Source organism: Trachypithecus francoisi, unplaced genomic scaffold, assembly GCF_009764315.1.
Source record: "Trachypithecus francoisi isolate TF-2019V2 unplaced genomic scaffold, Tfra_2.0 Lachesis_group4, whole genome shotgun sequence".
In the NCBI taxonomy this organism is placed as follows: Eukaryota; Metazoa; Chordata; class Mammalia; order Primates; family Cercopithecidae; genus Trachypithecus; species Trachypithecus francoisi.
This window is the reverse complement of record NW_022681469.1, coordinates 10,366,423-10,385,960: the sequence shown is the minus strand read 5'-3', so window position 1 is coordinate 10,385,960 and position 19,538 is coordinate 10,366,423. Positions and strand designations below refer to the sequence as shown.

The window sequence follows — 19,538 nt, the reverse complement described above, 5'->3', positions numbered from 1 at the left end:
TAGGCATTTGTCAGGGGAGAATCGGGGTCACGTTGGCTATAGGTTGACTCTTCCTTCTTGCTGTTACTGTCTTTTTGCCTTCATTGTTGATTGGTAAAAACTGTTCCATCACAACAGGCAAGAAACCTGTGCCTGGTGACACAGCAGGTGTGGGGCACATGTCTTAACAAAATGTCTTTTTTTTTTTTTTTTTTTTGAGGCAGAGTCTTGCTCTGTCGCCCAGGCTGGAGTGCAGTGGCCGGATCTCAGCTCACTGCAAGCTCCGCCTCCCGGGTTCCCGCCATTCTCCTGCCTCAGCCTCCCGAGTAGCTGGGACTACAGGCGCCCGCCACCTCGCCCAGCTAGTTTTTTGTATTTTTAGTAGAGACGGGGTTTCACTGTGTTTGCCAGGATGGTCTCGATCTCCTGACCTTCTGATCCGCCCGTCTCGGCCTCCCAAAGTGCTGGGATTACAGGCTTGAGCCACCGCGCCCGGCCCAAAATGTCTTTTTATTAATTTAATTAGCACCTGTGATCACAGGCTGGTGATGCAAGAGCGAGAAGCCAACACACGGACTCCACAAAGGCTGCCTTCCGCCACAGCAACCATCACTCCAGGACTCATTCTTCTCTGTCTTCCTCCAGTGCAAAGTCAGGTGTCACTCCTGTCGCCTGATCTCTATTACATTAAAAAGGTGAAAATATGGGCCTTCCTGGAAATGTGACAATTTGATGAAATATTTTGTCTTCACTTGATGAGGAATGTTAATTTGAGAATAAATAGTCATATAAATGTTTAGAGTAGAATCGCAGAATTTAGAATGGTGGAAGATACCCTGAAATCATTTAGCCTCAGCTCCTCACTCTCTGGAAAATAAAACTGGGGCTCAGAAAGGTGAGGTATTTGCCCAAAGTTATGGGAAGATCTGGATTAGAAAACTATTTTTTATTTATAATCCAGGACTCTTTCCATGAATTGGGCATATTTCTCACTCTGTCACCCAGGCTGGAGTACACTGGTGTGATCTCAGCTCACCACAACCTCCACCTCCCAGGCTCAAGTGATTCTCCTGCCTCAGCCTCTCAAGTAGCTGGGATTACAGGCATGCGCCATCACACCTGAAATTTTTGTATTTTTAGTAGACACAGGGTTTTGCTATGTTGGCCACGCTGGTCTTGAACTCCTGATCTCAAATGATCTGTCTGCCTAGGCTTCCCAGAGTGCTGGGATTACAGGCATGAGCCACCCCACCTGGCCAAGGTGTTTTTTTGTTTTGTTTTGTTTTGTTTTGTTTTGAGACAGAGTTTCACTGTTGTCCCCTAGGCTGGAGTGCAATGGCACCATTTCGGCTCACTGCAACCTCCACCTCCTGGGTTCAAGTGATTCTCCTGCCTCAGCCTCCTGAGTAGCTGGGATTACAGGCACCCACCACCACATCTGCCTAATTTTTGGTATTTTTAGTAGAGACGGGGTTTCACCATGTTCAGCCAGCTGGTCTCAGATTCCTGACTTCAGGTGATCCACCCGCCTCGGCCTTCCAAAGTGCTGGGATTACAAGCATGAGCCACCACACCCGGCCTAAGGCGTATTCTTTTAGTGTCCAGCTTTTTCACTTTTTGAGGAAATGTGACACTGAGTTTGACTAGGTGTGTAACGGGTTTTGGACCACAGGGAATGTTTCCCAGAAAACATGGAATTCCTCCTCTCATAGCATGTTGGGCAAATTAGGATAGCCACAGTCTAAGCAAGGTTATCAATAAACAGATTAAATGTTCAAAGGTCATGCTATCCAAAGGTAATCAGAAAGACCTAAAAATTCAGTACTTTTGCTAATACATGAATTTGGCTCTGCCAGGAAAATCTCTTCGATTACAATCACCCCAAGCATCCACCCATTATCAAACATAGCTTTCCTATTCTCTTATTGTAATTGAGTGCTCAGTAACAACCCTAAAGTGATTTTTAAAACTTGTTTTTATTGGCCAGGCACGGTGGCTCATGCCTGTAATCCCAGCCCTTTGGGAGACCAAGGCAGGTGGATCACCTGAGGTCAGGAGTTCGAGACCAGCTTGGCCAACATGTCAAAACCTCATCTCTACTAAAAATACAAAAATTAGCTAGGTGTGGTGGTGCACGCCTGTAGTCCCAGCTACTCGGGAGGCTGAGGCAAGATAATTGCTTGAACCTGGGAGGCAGAGGTTGCAGTCAGCTGAGATCATGCCACTGCACTCCAGCCTGGGCAACACAGCGAGACTCCATCTCAAAAAAAAAAAAAAAAAGTTTTTATTGTGAAAAATTGCTTAGTTTCAAGTGGTAGTAACTTAGTTCAAGTTGGCCCAGACCAAAAATAGGGTACAAATGATTGATTCATATAACTGGAAGGTCTAAGGATATAATAGCTTCAGACAAGGTTAGGTCCAGGTGTTAAATGACATCCTTAAGGCGGGCGCCCGTAGTCCCAGCTACTCGGGAGGCTGAGGCAGGAGAATGGCGTAAAAAACCCAGGAGGCGGAGCTTGCAGTGAGCTGAGATCCGGCCACTGCACTCCAGCCTGGGTGGCAGAGCAAGACTCCGTCTCAAAAAAAAAAAAAAAAAAAAAAAGACATTTCCATCTTTCCACATTACTTCCTCTGTGTTAGTTTCCTGCTCAACGAGTCTCTCTGCTTGTGGTGACAAAAAGACTATCATCACTCTGCCAGGCATGGTGGCTCATGCCTGTAATCCCAGCACTTTGGGAGGCCCAGGCGGGTGGATCACCTGAGGTCGGGAGTTAGAAACCAGCCTGGCCAGTGTAGTGAAACCCTGTCTCTACTAAAAATACAAAAATTAGCCAGGTGTGGTGGTGCATGCCTGTAATCCCAGCTACTCGGAAGCTGAGGCAGGAGTATTGCTTGAACCTGGGAGGCAGAGGTTGCAGTGAGCCGAGATCGCACCATTGCACTCCAGCCTGGGCGACAACAGCAAAAACTCCGTCTCAAAAAAAAAAAAAGGCCGGGCATGGTGGCACACGCCTGTAATCCCAGCTACCTAAGGGGCTGAGGCAGGAGAATTGCTTGAACCCAGGAGGCGGAGGTTGCAGTGAGTCGAGATCGCGCCTCACTGCACTTCAGCCTGGGCCACAGAGTGAGACTGCACCTCAAATAAATAAATAAATAAATAGTCTATCACCAGTTACAAACTTACATCCTACTCACTTAGCAACCTCAAAGGGTTCACGTTCCCATTTGTGGAGCTGGAGCATGTGGTGAGAATACTTGAACCACACGAACTGAAATGGGTCCAGTGGGGAATGCCCAGTGGCATGCTGGTAAATGTTTAACAACCAGCTTTGGGGCTGGGGGTGAGGTCCTCATCTGTAATGTATGTTAATTTTCATGGTGTAAATGCTGTCACCATGGCAGATTTCACACCACCAATGTGGTCCCTGAGCACTGGATTGGGAAGAGGTGTGCAGGAGTAGCCACTGGACAACATTTCTACCATATAGCTAAATGTATGGCCTCAAGATTGTCCATAATAATAAAATGTAGCAAAATAATCAGGAAGTGATGACTTTTGAGTGTGTATTACCTTTGTTTTTAATATAATTTATTAAATCACAGGTTTATGAGCCAGGCACGATGGCTAACTAACGCCTGTAATCACAACACTTTGAGAGGCCTAGGCAGGACGATCACTTGAGGCCAGGAGGTGGAGACCAGCCAGGGCAACAAAACAAGACCCCGTCTCTATAAAAAAATTTAAAAACTAGCTGGGTGTGGTGGTGCCCAGCGGTGGTCCCAGCTACTCGGGAGGCTGAGGCAGGAGGATTGCTTGAGCCCAGGAAGCGGAAGCTGCAGTGAACTATGATTGCACCACCGCACTCCAGTCTGAGCAACAGAGTGAGAACTTGTCTCAAAAAAAGAAAGGAGAAGTTTTTAGAATTTAATGTTAAATAATGACTATGTATGGCCAAATTCCTGAAATCTTAACAATTGGCTTTTATGAGCTGGTGTGAGCAGATCTATCATACTACTGGCAAATGCTCCAAAAGGAGGTTTCTGTTGTTAGAAAAAGGGAAAATGAATGCTGAGTAGGCAAAGATAATGGATGTCTCTTATAAGTGAGAGGTATGATTTTCATGAAAGTTGAAAAGTAATACTATTGTAGCGTGAGGATATGCAAAAGAAAATTTTGTCTTGCCCAAAACGTATTTCAAGAGAAAAACTTTGAGAATTAGGGAGACACAAACCCTTATGTGTGTTTACCCCTCACAGTATCAAGAGGGGGCAGCTCTTAAGTAAGTACTTCTGCAACCTCAGGCCTAAGGGTTGGTGGTTTGGTACAGGACAGCCCCAGCAACCATACCTGAGACCCTGAACAGTTACAGAGATGGGGGTGAGCATGGAGGACAGCTGGAAAAAAGAGCTTCTCAGTATACTGCTCTCACAGCCTCCAAAAAAGTCAATATTAATCATTTAAATTAAATGCAGAAAGTTCTTGGTAAACTGATGGAAGTCTGGACTGTCATTTTTTAGAAATAACGGAAGTTGCCTTTCTATCCATATGAGAAACATCCTCTATCAAACCTGTCTTCAATAACCCAGAGTCCTTGATCTCTACCCCTCAGAATTTCTATAATTTTTATTTATTTATTTATTTATTTTTAGACAAAGTCTGGCTCTGTCACCCAGGCTGGAGTGCAGTGTTGTGATCTTGGCGCACTGCAACCTCTGGCTCCTGGATTCAAGTGATTCTCCTGCCTCAGTCTCCCTAGTGGCTGGGATTACAGGAGCCCACCACCACACCTGGTTAATTTTTTGTATTTTTAGTGGAGATGGAGTTTCTCCATGTTAGCCAGGCTGGACTTGAACTCCTGACCTCGGGTGATCCACCCGCCTTGGCCTCCCAAAGTGCTGGGATTACAGGTGTGAGCCACTGCGCCTGGCCTTCAATTTCTGTAATACTTAATCATGACATGTGTTACCCTATGGTTATAGAGTCAGCCCTTTGTTATCTGTGGGTTTGGTACTGGCAGATTCAACTAACCTCAGATCAAAAATATTTGAAAAAAATAAATGGTAATAATAATAAAACAATAAAAAAATAACAAATTTAAAAGCACAGTATAAAAACTATTTACATGACATTTACATTGTATTAGGTATTATAAGTAGTCTAGAAGTAATTTAAAGTATATGGGAGGATATGCATAGGTTATATGCAAATATCACAAAATTTTATATAAAGGACTTGAGCATCCATGGCTTTTCATATCCCTGGGGTACAAAATCCATCTTGTAACCCATCCACTGCAGATACCAAGGGATTACTGTATACTCTTCTTTTGTTATAAAAAGATTTGTGGGTGAAAGTTTTATCCTGTGAAGTGCATTATTGGCTCCTTGGTATTTATTTTTATCTCCAACAATACTGAACATAGTATTAAGCACGTAGAATGTATTCAATGAAAAAGTGTATTGACATGAAAGACTGGATGTAGGGTAACACATTACTACCTACTAACAGAACTTATTTTATGAAAAGACAATGGCGGGATAGTAAGTTACATTTAAATGATATTTCTAAATCCTTGAAAGTGCCTAAAAATGGTTTAATCATTTTGAAATCTTTTTTTTTTTTTTTTTTTTTTTGAGACAGAGTCTCCTCTCTTGCCCAGGCTGGAGTGCACCAATCTCGGCTCACTGCAACCTCCACCTCCCAGGTTCAAGCGATTCTCCTGCCTCAGCCTCCTGAGTAGCTGGGGTTACAGGTGCCCACCACCACACCAGCTAATTTTTGTATTTTTAGTAGAGACGGGGTTTCACCATGTTGGCCAGGCTGGTCTCAAACTCCTGACCTCAGGTGATCTGCCTGCCTCAGCCTCCCAAAGTGCTGGGATTACAAGTGTGAGCCACCATACTCAGCCTGAAATCTTATTGATAATGCAAATTTAATTTTAAAATGTTTTTTAAAAAGACAGTATAATGGTAAGAAGTAAGTTAGACTCTGTCCAAATTAACTCAAATTTTATATTAATCAGGGCCAATATGTGAGATTTCACTATCATTAAGATTTTACAGTAACACCTGTCTTCATCAGTCCCTTAGTACCATTATCCACAGTAGGAAAGCTGACCAAACTTGACAAATTCACAGAATTATAAAAAGGACAACTTTAAATTACATGGCCTGACTCAGCCAATGCCTTATGTTGGCTGTTGGAAGACAGATCACCTGTTTCTTAGGACAGAACCTAAGGTCGAACCTTAATTCCAAGTGAATTTCCAAGTTGAATGTGGAAGTTGGCACTGAAACTGTTGGCAACCATTTTACTTACCTTTAGAGGCAAAGACATTTTCCTGGTAAGAAAATGGAGACAATTATCACTTAATCATCTTAATTGTTCATACCACACATTAGAAAAAGTCATAGAGTCTCAAATGCTATAATTATAGTGTCTTATTCAGCCTTTCTACTACAGCTGTTCCATAGACACCCCCCCCCATCCCTCACTAAAATAGCTTCATAAAATTATGCTGTTCAGCTTTTGGTTCGAGTTTCCTAGTTTAAAGGAGATTTATACCATATATCCGAAGTCATCTCCTTTTGATTTTTATTTCTCAGTCTTGTTGGGCCAGCTGCCTTACACAGATGGAAATTTGGTGCCTTAAATAGGCTGCGTCTGTCATGGTACCTGCCGGCACTATTTCTTCCTGTTTCATGTTGAATTGCATACATTTTTGCCTCTGGGCCTCTCTAGCCACACTTTAAATTATACCTAAATTTAATTTTAATTCCAAACACAATCTTTCAGAGCAGCAAATAAAAACAAGTAGTTAGAAGTTTGCAAGTTTGTGATAAAACAATAACACAGAGGAACAGAAAAATGATGTAAATGTGGAATTTAAGAAAGACTGTGCCAAATTCACAAACGCTAAACCTCCCTCCCCCCGACTCGAGAGAGAAACAATATTTTTAAGCCATTGTCAAATTGCCCTGATATCCCAAGGACTTACAGAATGTGCTTTAGCATAGCTAACTTTCCAAAACAATTAAACTACTATGCCTTTAAGAATCAAAATCTTAAAAACCTAATCACTCTCATTTGAATGCTTTCCAAGATGTAATGTATTAAGTTTTTTGTTTGTTTTGTTTGCTTGTTTTTTGTGAGAGAGAGTCTCGCTCTGTCGCCCAGGCTGGAATGCAGTGGCACCATCTTGGCTCACTGCAACCTCCGCCTCCCAGGTTCAAGGGAGTCTCCTGCCTCAGTCTCCTGAGTAGCTGGGATTACAGGCACCTGCCACCACCCCTGGCTAGTTTTTATATTTTTAGTAGAGACAGGATTTCACCATGTTGGCCAGGCTGGTCTCAAACTCCTGATCTCAGGTGATCCACCCGTCTCAGCCTCCCAAAGTGCTGGGGTTACAAGCATGAGCCACCGCGCCTGGCCTGTATTCAGTTTATAAATATAATTTAATCCACTTCTTAATGACTTGCAGTCATCCTTATGAACACTGTTCCTTGAACTGCATTGTAGCAGCACGGAGAGACAAAAATAAGTCTTATGAATTTCCATTCAATACCACATGTGTTTGTTTGCCCTCTCTGTGCTAGACATGCTCCTGGGTTCTAAGGATAGAGATGAATGAAACCTGGGCCCTGCATCCGGGGTTTCCCATTCTCACTAAAGAACCTGAGCCCAGGAAATGTACTGTGAGAGGTGGCAGACAACTGGCCTTGGACCAGTAAACGAGAATCAGATCATGAGTGACTTTGGATTTGACCCTGATCAGGTTCAAAGGATCACCCTAAGGCAGTAGGAAGAATAAACAGGCGAGGGGCAAAACTGGAGACAATGGGATAAGTTTGGACAAGGCTATTCTAGTCCAGACAAGAAAGGCCGCCGACCTGAGCCAAAGCCGTAACAGATTTAAGGAGTAGAACTGACAGGATCTGTGTCCATCTTAATGGAATAAAAAAGAAGGAAGAATCTAGAGTGGTTTCTAAGACTCTTACTAGGTCAACTAGATAAATGACAGCATTAGCCAAAATGGGAAATTCAGAAAGAATGGGCACAGCGGGAAAGATACTGAGTTTGGTTTTTCATTGATTTATTCAACAAGTATTGACTGGCTACCTGCTATGAGCCGGTCACAATGGTTAGCAAAAAGAGAGAAGATCCCCAACCTCCTGGAGCTCACATGAGAGAATTGACTGAGTAATCGCGTAACTATATGTATATATGTCCCCTGTGATGATTGCTAGAGAGAAGAACATGGTGCCATGAGGGTTTGTCATTGCGGGATTTCACCTCCTTGAGGGTCAAGGGAGCTTCCTGAGGAATTAGTGTCAGAGGATCGGTGTCAGATGGGAAAGATGAGCAGGAGTTAGCTAAGAGAAAGAGGGAAGAAAGACATTCACAAAGGAAACAATGTCCAAGGGCCCTGTAGTAGGAGTGTGGCATTTTCAAGGAACTCAAAGAAAACCAGTGTGGCTGGAGCAGAGAGGCCAGGAGATAACGCAGGAGAGATGGACAGATGCCAGACCACAGAAGGCCTTAGAAGCAGGCCCAAGGAGCAGCCCATTTGCACCAACATGGTCGTCCTGTTGTTAAGACACCACACACATCCTACCAGTGAGTGAATAGCTGCTGCCCAGAGCTACCCCCAAGTGTTCCTCCTAGTACTCCACACACGAATCCAGCTGCCCAGTCCCCGTCTGGACTCCCCCAAGATCTGGCAAGCAGAAGAGTACTATCTGGCATGATATGGGGGCAGGAGCTGTTCAATGCTGCTCCAAGATGCTGGCAGTGTTCTGATGGATCAGTACCCGTGTGATATGCTTGTTCACTAATTTAACAAGAATAATGAGACATCCTTGAAGTAGGTGACATGATCAGATATATGTTTTGAAAATACAACTTCAGAGGCCTGGCGTGGTGGCTCACACCTATAATCCCAGCACTTTGGGAGGCCAAGGCAGGTGGATCATCTGAGGTCAGGAGTTTGAGACCAGCCTGGCCAACATGGTGAAACCCTATCTCTACTGAAAATACAAAAAAAAAAAACCCAGCTGGGCATGTTGGTGCGTGCCTATAATCCCAGCTACTCAGGAGGCTGAGGCAGGAGAATGCTTGAATCTGGGAGGTGGCTGTGTCAGTGAGCCCAGATCATGCCACTGCACTCCAGCCTGGGCGACAGAGCAAAACTCCATCTAAAAGAAAAAAAGAAAAAGAAAAAAGAAAACGCCACTTCAATTTACAGGTGAAAGACAGATGAGGGGCCAAAATGAAGGCAGATGGAGCAGTCAGTGGACTATTGTTCATCTTGATTTCTATTAGGGTGGTGATCATGGTAGACATGGAGAGAAACAAACAGATCCAAGAGATAATTAGGGAGAAGAAATCTCAATTTTTTTTTTTTTTAAGAGATGGGGTCTCACTATGCTGGCCAGGCTGGTGTCAAACTCCTGGCCGCAAGTGATCCTCCAACCTCAGTCTCTTGAGTAGCTGGGAATTACAGACACAAGCTACTGCACCTGGCCCCCAGTAGGCTTTCTTAGAGAAAGTGGCAAGGTGATTCTAAAACTTATCAAGAAAGACAGAAGGTCTAGAATAGCCTTAGTTACTTTTAAAAAGAAAAAGCACATTGAAGGGCTTACACGAACTGATTGCAAAGACCAGTGGCTGCCAGGGGCCAGCAGGCAGGGAAGATGAATTGGAGCGGCACGGAGGACTTTTAGGGCAGTGGAGCTACTCTGCATGATACTCTAATGGTGCCTATGTGTTGTTACATATTTGTCCAAACCCGTAGAATGTATAGCATCAAGAGTGAACCCTAATGTAAACTATGGACTTGGGGTGATAATGATGTGTCGATATTGTAACAAACATGTTGATAATAGGGAAGGCTATGCCTGTATTGGGGGCAGGGAGTATGTGGAAACTGTACTTTCTGCTCAATTTTTCTGTGAATCTAAAACCTTTCTTAAAATTGTCTATTAAAAATAACAATGATAGAGTCTCTTTGTAGAGAGAAAAAAACAAAACAGTTCAGGTCATGTAAGACTATCCAAAATAAAAGGAAATTCTTCTGCGCTCTCCTGCCCCAGCCTGGTCTCCAGAGAGAAGCAGTGTTTGCGGTGGAGCAGCCTCCTTTCCCAAGCCTGTTACTGCAGAAACCAGTCCGGCCGCCGCGTACAGAGCTTTGTTTCTTGTAAAAATGCTCTCATGCCATGTGCACTGCTCTGCAGCTTGCTTTTCTTTCTCCACTTCGGACTGCCTACCTCCTCTTGCTCAGTCTTCTGAATCTCTGTCCAGGGTTTACACGCCCCGAGGTGGGTTCCGAGGCCCCTGCCCAGGCTCACAATCCAGCCCTGTGGTGTTGGGGGCTGAACCTGCTCTGTCCTTCATCCGCAGGAACAGAGCAGATGCAATAGTCAGTGGTAGGGGCTGAGGGCCAGATTTCAGTTTTCTCTTCTACAAATGATGGTGGTGTGTGTGCATTTTTGTAAGAGTATTTTTGTAAATTCATTAAAACAGGGAAAAAAATGATAAATCGGACTCCAATTTTTTTCTCTTCAATTGCCATTTTTAAGAAAATGAACTACAAACTGTACACTCAGGAAATATTTGCAAAACATACAGTATCTGATACTTGTATCCAGAATATATAAGATCTTTTATAGCTCAATCGCAAAAAGATAAACCAATTTTTTAAAATAGGCAAGATATCTGAACAGGCACTTCTCCTCAGAAGATATACAAATGGCAAATAAGCAGATGAATAGATGCTCAATGCCATTTGTCATTAGAGAAATGCTATCCAAAACCATAACGAGATACCACGGCACAACTATCAGGATGATAACATTTAAAAGACTGACCACAATGGTAAGGATACAGAACAGCTGGACTCTCACACATTGTCCACGGGAATGTAGAATGGTACAACTGCTTTGGAAAACAGTTTGGCAGTTTCACATACTCTTATCATAAGACCCAGCAATTCCACTCACAAGATACACTCAAGAGAAGTGAAAACATGTCCACACAAAGACTTGTCGTTAGCTTTATTCATCATGGTCGCAGACTGAAAACAACCCAAATGTCCAACTGGTGAACAGATAAGCAAACCGTGGTATATCTCCACAATAGAATACCACTCAGCAATAAAAAAGAACGAACTGACATGTGGAACAACATGAATTTCAAAAGCATTATGTCAAGTAAAAGAAGCCAGCCACACTGGCCGGGCGCAGTGGCTCAAGCCTGTAATCCCAGCACTTTGGGAGGCCGAGACGGGTGGATCGCGAGGTCAGGAGATCGAGACCAACCTAGCTAACACGGCGAAACCCCGTCTCTACTAAAAAATACAAAAAACTAGCCGGGCGAGGTGGCGGGCACCTGTAGTCCCAGCTACTTGGGAGGCTGAGGCAGGAGAATGGTGTAAACCCGGGAGGCGGAGCTTGCAGTGAGCTGAGATCCGGCCACTGCACTCCAACCTGGGCGACAGAGCGAGACTCCGTCTCAAAAAAAAAAAAAAAAAAAAAAGCCAGCCACGAAAGACACATACTATGCCATTCTGTTTATTTGAAATTCTACCAAAAAAAGAAAAAGTCAGTAGTTGCCAGAAGCAGCTGGGACGGGGGAGAAGAACGACTGGAAAGGGGCACAAGGGAACTTTTTGGAGTGATGGAAAGATGGAAAGATTATATATATATATATATACAATTTTTTTTTTTGAGATGGAGTCTTGCTCTGTCACCCAGGCTGGAGTGCAGTGGCGCGTTCTCGACTCACTGCAACCTCCACCTCCTGGGTTCAAGCGATTCTCCTGCCTCAGCCTCCTGAGTAGCTGTGATTACAGATGCATGCCACCATGCCTGACTAATTTTTGTGTTTTTAGTAGAGACAGGGTTTTACCATGCTGGCCAGGCTGGTCTCGAACTCCTGACCTCAAGTGATCCACCCACCTCGGCCTCCCAAAGCGCTGGGATTACAGGCGTGAGCCACCGCCCCGGTCCAGATTCTACATCTTGACTGTGGTAGTGGCTATGTAACTGTGTACATTTGTCAAAATTCACTCAACTTTACACTTAAAATTGTTAAATTTTATTGCACCTAAATTATACCCCAAGAAAGCTGTCTTTTTTAGGTAAACAATACTTAAAGGTAAAATTTATGGGTTGATAAATTCCTATGAAGTGATCTTACAGACAGGAGGGAACAAGAGTTGTTAAGCGACTGACTGAATGGCAAAACCAGTGGTTCAAATCATGAATTCTGAAGAACAGAATTTGTAGGGTGAAATCATGAGTCTCCTCTGTGTCTGCTGAGTTTAGGAGCCTCTGGGATTCCTAAGAAGAACAACCAAGGCAATTGCTTGGCACAGTGGTCTAGAGCAAGCTTGTCCAATCCGCAGCCCACAGGCCACACGTGGCCCAGGACAGCTTTGAACGTGGCCTACCACAAATTTGTAAACTTTTCTTAAAACATTATGAGATATTACTTCTCTCTCTTTTTTTTTTTTTTAGCTCATCAGCTATTGTTATTGTTAGTGTATTTTATGTGTGACTCAAGACAATTCTTCTTCTTCCACTGCGGCCCAGGGAAGTCAAAAGATGGGATACCCTTGGTCCAGAGCTTTGAAAAAGTCCTTAGGTTAATGATATAAGTTTGTGAGTCATCCACATGTAATCGAAAGAACATAGGGTGAGAAAAGCGAAAGCCAAGACCAGGCCTTCTGAGAAACACCAACATTTAAAAGCCAGGGAAAGAAAGATGAGGCTACAAAGGAATCAAAGTGGCTGGCTGGCTCTTTTATCAGGATGGCAAGGCAAGACAGCTTGAAACCCTTGGGGGAACAACTGGGTGGAGATTCCAAGAAGACATTTAGAGATGTGAGTAAAAAACTTGGAAGAGAGGCCAGTGGAAAAAAAGTAGATTCAAGACTCATTCACACATAGGTAGTGAGGTAAAGCCATGCTGGGAGCCCCTCAACAAGAGGGCAAACAGAAGAGACAATCCTGGAAAACACTAAGCTGTTTTTGTTGTTGTTGTTGTTTTGAGACGGAGTTTCGCTCTTGTTGCCCAGGCTGGGGTGCAACAGTGCGATCTCAGCTCACTGCCACCTCTGTCTCCCGGGTTCAAGCAATTCTCCCGCCTCAGCCTCCTGAGTAGCTGGGATTACAGATATGTGCCACCATGCCTGGCTAATTTTGTATTTTTAGTAGAGACAGGGTTTCACCATGTTGGCTAGGCTGGTCTCGAACTGACCTCAGGTGACCTGCCTGCCTCAGCCTCCCAAAGTGCTCAGATTACAGGCGTGGGCCACCATGCCCAGCTGAAAACACTAAGTATTAAGGAGCAGTTGGAGGATATAGAGATTTGGGAAAGAATGGTGTTACCAAGATGAAGGGAAGAAAGAATTTAAAGGCAAAGCGAAACTGAAAGGCTTCAGAAAGATCAGCTAGTGTTTGAACTGAGAAGTCTCCTCCGGGTAATTAAAATATTATGTTTATGTGTTATGGTGTGTTATGTATGCTACGTTATATATGTTATGTTATTGCTATAATTTGGCTCTGTGTCCCCACCCAAATCTCATCTCAAATTGTAATATCCACATGTGTAGAAGGGACCTGGTAGGAGGTGATAGGATCACAGGTGTGGTTTCCCCCATGCTATTTATGCCGTTCTCGTGATAGTGAGGGAGTTCTCGTGAGATCTAATGGTTTTATAAGGGGCTTCCCCCTTTGCTTGCTCTCTCTCTCCTGCCACCTTGTGAAGAAGGTACTTGCTTCACCTTCTGACATTGATTATAAGTTTCCTGAGGCCTCCCCAGCCATGAGGAACTGTGAGTCAGATAAACCTCTCTGTAAATTACCCAGCCTCCAGTTTTTCTTTATAGCAGTGTGAAAATGGCTAATAAAAATATGTTACGTTATGTCATGTCATGTCACATCATGTCATTATTCGGGGGGACATTAGCAAGACCAGTTTTAGTGAAGTGATGGGGTAGAAACTGAACTGAGGAGGGTTGAGGAGCACATGGGAGACAGTGGCTCTGAAGCAGACAATAGCTAGGGAGAGCACAGGGCCAAGGTAGGTTCTTCTATTTGTCTTTTTGGGGTTTTGACTTTTTGTTTATTTATTTATTTATAATAATTATTATTTTTTGAGACAGCATCTCATTCCATCGCCCACAATGGAGTGCAGTGGCACGATCTTGGCTCACTTCAAACTCTCCCTCCTGGGTTCAAGCAATTCTCCTACCTCAGCCTCCCGAGTAGCTGGTGTTACAGGAATGCGCCACCACACCCAGTTAACTTTTGTATTTTTAGTAGAGATGGAGTTTCACCATGTTGGCCAGGTTGGTCTCGAACTCCTGACCTCAAATGATCCACCTACTTTGGCCACCCAAAGTGCTGGGGATTACAGGCATGAGTCACCGTGCCTGGCAGACTTTTTGATTATTTGTTTTTAAGACGGGATACAATTACATACATTTACGGAAAGGCAGAAACAACAGAGAGCAAAAGGTTGATTATAGAAAATAGAGATGGGGATGTGGGGGGAATGGGAGCTGCAGGAAGATGAAAGGGAATGAGAGCTGGAGCCCAGATGGAGGAATTATCAGTGGACAGGAGACAGACATGTCTGAGGCAAGACTGGAAGCTTCAGTTTTCCCAAGGAAGTAGAAGGTCATCTACTGAGAGAAAAGTGGCAGGAGAGGAAGGCTGCTTTGAGAAGAGTAGCAGTGTTTGGACAGGCCGCCCTGGAGAGGAGAAACTACAGTAGTCCAAAGACACAGGGAGGGCAGGTGCCCACGATGCTCTGCCAAGTCCCCCAGATCCTTCACCATCTCAGTGTTCACGGCCCACAGCCGCCACCTGCACCTACAAGCCCTGGGCCTGACCCCAGGCTATAGGAGCCCATTTGCCTGGAAAGCTGGAAGTGTGGAGGTATTTAAGAATCCCAAGGGGCAGAGGCAGACTGGAAAGGTGGTGATACGCTGAGAAACAAGTGAGAGTCAGAGTTTTGGTGATTCTTAATGGGATGGTGATTAAGAGTCTGAGCTCTGGAGTCAAACTGCTTGGGTCCAAACCCTAGCTCCAACACTGACCCTGGCAAAGTAGATTACCTTCATCGGATCTTTGGCAAGATATTTAACCTCTCTGAGCCTTGATTTCCTCACTTGAAAACACTGGCAAATTAGATGACCGTCACTGGATCTTGGGCAAGATATTTAGCCTCTCTGAGCCTTGATTTTCTCACCTGAAAAATGGGGATAATTTTTTGTTGTGGTAAAACATGTAACATAAAATTTACCATTTCAGTTATTTTTAGATATACAGTTCAGTGGCATTAAGCACATTCACACTGTTGTTCAACCATCACCACCATCCATGTCCAGAACTGCTGCATCTTCCCACACTGAAACTCCGTACTCATTAAATACTAACTCCCAATTCTCCCCGTTTCCCCAACCCCTGGCAACCACCATTCTATTCCTTTTTTCGTTTTCTTTTTAGACAGAGTCTCACTCTGTTGCCCAGGCTGGAGTGCAGTGGTACCATCTCAACTCATTGCAACCTCTGCCTCCCAGTTTCAAGCGATCCTCCCACCTCAGCCTTCTGAGTAGCTGGGATTACAGGCGCACAGCACCACACCTGGCTAATTTTTTTATTTTTAGTAGAGGCGGGGTTTCACCATGTTGGCCAGGCTGATCTTGAACTCCTGATCTCAAGTGATCTGCCTGTCTCAGTCTCCCAAAATGCTGGGATTAGAGGTGTGAGCCACGGCGCCTGGCCCTCTATTTTCTGTGTCTATGAATTTGACTATTCTAGATACCTTGTATAAGTGAAATCATACTGTATTTGTCCTTTTGTATTTGGCTTATTTCATTTAACATAATATCCTAAACCTAAAGACTCATCTATGTTGTAGCACGCATCAGAATTTCCTTCCTTTGTAAGGCTGATTCATGTTCCATTGTATAGATAGGCTGCATTTTGTTCACCCATTCAGCTGCTGACAGACACTTGGGTTGCTTTTTCTGTTGGCTGTTGTAAATTATGCTGCTTCTTGGAGGCACAAATATCTGTTCAGATCCCAGCTTTCAGTTCTTTTGAGTAGGTACCCAGAAGAGAAACTGCTAGATCATATGGTCATTCTATGCCTAACCTTTTTGAGGAGGGAATAATTTTTCAAACTATTACAAACATATTACGTATTAGAGTCATTGCTAGTGGTGATGGGGTGTTGTAGGAATGAGGAATGGGATGGCTGGAAAGACAGGAAAGTTGTGATGAGAGGATGGAATCTTGCCTTTTAAACTTTCAGAGGAGGAAGACTTTTAGACAATGATGAAGAAAGGTTCAGAGTATGATCATAAGCATGGAGGTAAAGTCACTGGAGCTGAGGCTGAGAGAAGCTCAGGACACTGCACGAGATGAGTCATCTTCATACACTCTGCAGTCCCCTAGGAAAATAGCAGGATGAAGAGAAATGTTGAGTTTTGGAAAGAAGCAAAAAATAATAGATGCAGTTAATAAATGTCAGTGGTAAGTGAGGAAGGTAGCATAATTCTTAAATGAAGAAGACATGAATGAGGGGCAAAGATGAATGCCTTGGAAATAACAACCCAAAATTAGGATGATACAGAAATCCTTCCTGTCCTGTGGCCAGCACAGCACAGGAGTTTGAAAACTCAGCTCTCAGAGAACTGTAGTGGAAGCAGTGTTCTTAGGGAAGACTTGAGTTTCAGTTAAAACAAGGAAGTATGAAGGGCCCTCTCCCAAGAAGATGATCATGTGGGAAAAGAGGAAATCAGAAGGCCCCTCAGATAGAGTAAAGAGGGGTTGGTGGCATGGGGCTTGCTCTGCAAATGGAAGACAGCAGAGAGCCAGTTGGCTCTGCATTTTGAACTGTGAGCAATGGTAGGCATGGTAGCAGAAAAGTGGCCACTCAGAGATGTCCATGGCTGATCCCTGGACCTGGGAATATGTCACCTTACATGGCAAAAAGGACTTTGCAAATGTGATTAAGCTAAGGATCTTCACTCTTGAGGAGATTATTCCAGATTGCCTGGGTGGGCCCAAGTAATCATAAAGGTCCTTCTAAGTGGGAGGCAGGAGGGTGAGAGTTAAAGAAGATGTGATGCCGGAAGCAGACGTCAGAGTGATGTAGGGCAGTGAGCCAAGGAGTGTGGGCAGCCTCTAGAAGCTAGAAAAGACAAGGAAATGGATTCTCCCATGAAGCTCCCAGAAAGATCATAGCCCTGCAGAGAGTACGGACTTCTGACCTCCAGAACAATAAAATAATACAGTTGTGTTGTCTAAAGTCACTGCATACCTGGTAATTTGTTACAGTAGCAGTAGGAAACTAATACAGTGGGGGAAAGGATGAGAGCCTTTCTTGGCTTGGCTGGCCTCAAATGCTCCCTCCAGCCCTGATGCAGTTCCATGTGATATTAGAAGTCTGATGAATTTTACAGTCCTGCCAGATATTCGAGTAGCATATTAATGGAAAGGTGCTTTACCCTGGGTGACCTTCTCCTGGTGGACACAGAAAAGATATTTGTTACTTCCAAGACTGTATTAGTTATCTATTGCTATGTAACAAATTACCCTAAAACTTGGTGGCTTAAAGCAGTAAACATTTATAATCTCATGTTTTCTGTGGGTTGGGAATTTGGACATGGCTGAGCTGAGTGGTTTTGGCTCAGAGTCTCTCTTACAGTTTTGGGCAGGAGGTCAGCAGGGGCCATAGCCATCTGAAGGCTTGACTGGGGCTGAAGAATCCATTTCTAATATGGCACGCTTGATGCAGGATTTTTTGCTCCTTAATTCAGCTAAAATCCAGGTTCTTGTCTCACAACCATGAAAAATTAGGCATGTGGAACATCGAAGGTTAAGGAGGGCAGATTTATTAGGTGAAAAGAAAGCTCTCAGCAAAGAAACGGGATCCTGCCAACAGGCTGCCACATTACAGACTGAATACCAGGCCACCACGCACAAGCTGGAGAGGCCAGGCTCCTCCCTCTGCATAAACCATGAATTCCTGGTGGCTCCACCCCATTCCCCCAGTGCAAGTGGGCCTCCAGTCTGCTGTGGGAATGCCCTGGCAAGATCCTGTGCAGGTTCCCTTATCTGCCTCCTGAATCTATCACCTTCACATAACTGTAGGCCTTGGTTTCTCACCACATGGGGACCTCCTCACAACATGGCAGCTAACTTCCCTCGGAGAAAAAAAATCCAAGGAAGAGTGAGCAAAGAAGAAACCATACTGCCTTTTGGCAGTAAGTTCTCCCAAGTGTCCAAGACTCACATCCCTGCTTCCATTTTATTCTGCTTATTTGAAGCAAGTCACTAAGTCTAGTGTACTTTCAAGGTAAGAGGAATTTGGTTCCACCTCTTAAATGGAGGAATATAAAAATACTGTGCAGCTTCGGCAACATGGCAAAAACCCATCTGTACCAAAAAAAAAAATACAAAATATTAGCTGGGCATGGTGCCATGTGCTTATGGTCCCGGCTACTTGGGAGGGGAGGATTGCTTCTTGAGCCCAGGAGGCAGAGGTTGCAGTGAGCCAAGATCACACCATCGCACTCCAGCCTGGGCATCAGAGTGAGACCCTGTCTTAAAAAAGAAAAATACTGTGTATATGTATTAAAGCCATCATAAAGAACATTAATTCCAAGGACTACTATAATTCAAAGATTGAGGTCTCCATTGGGTAGATGGAAGTGATATGCAGCAGATACAATATTATACAAGTTTGCATCTACAAACCATGTTTTTAAACGATAACACCTGATTTTGGCAGAGCCCACATCATTGCTGACATTAAAACTAGACAAATAAGCAAAACTCTTAGCATTCTTAGTTTTCTTGTCAATACAAATCGTGACTTTTAAAAATTGATAGGTTTAGAAAATTCATCTCTTGGCTGGTCACAGTGGCTCACGCCTGTAATCCCAGCACTTTGGGAGACTGAGGCAGGCAGATCACCTGAGGTCAGGAGTTTGAGACTAGCCTGGCCAACATGGTGAAACCCCATCCCTACTAAAAATACAAAATTAGCCGGGCGTGGTGGCACATGCCTGTAATGCCAGCTACTTGGGAGGCTGAGGCAGGAGAGTCGCTTGAACCCAGGAGGTGGAGGTTGCAGTGAGCCGAGATTGTGCCATTGTACTCCAAGGTACGTTGTACTCCTTCGTACTGGGCGAAAAGAGCGAAACTCTATCTCAAAAAAAAAAAAAAAAAAATCTCTCAACAAAGTACTATTTTCAAGTAATCCTGTTGAAAATACTTTTAATATACCTTATGTAATGATTATTAAAATCATCCTAAAATATTGAATATCAGATGGTATTTGCAATTTGGAGGGTTTCTTTTTACATTGTTCACTAGCACTTGAACATCCTGCCTATTAAATTTGTGTAAAATATAAATACTGGGAACTTTAAAGCTGGGCTAAAGTTGCCTCAGAAACTCAGAAATTCTTGAGAACCTTTTCTGTAACTTTCTTCTTTGTTTTCATTCTTCTTTTTTTTTTTTTTTTTTTTTTTTTTTTG

At 43.8% G+C, this 19,538-nt stretch overlaps 1 protein-coding gene across 1 annotated transcript in view; it reads right to left on the bottom strand.

The window, feature by feature from the left end:
* Nucleotides 1-489: 489 nt before the first annotated feature.
* Nucleotides 490-19,538, bottom strand: part of LOC117073500 (transcription initiation factor TFIID subunit 4-like) — a 45,621-nt gene continuing 26,572 nt past the window's right edge. The window contains exon 3 of the mRNA XM_033194491.1: nucleotides 490-658. The gene's annotated coding sequence lies outside the window, so the exon portion shown is untranslated. The remainder of the gene's footprint in view (nucleotides 659-19,538) is intronic.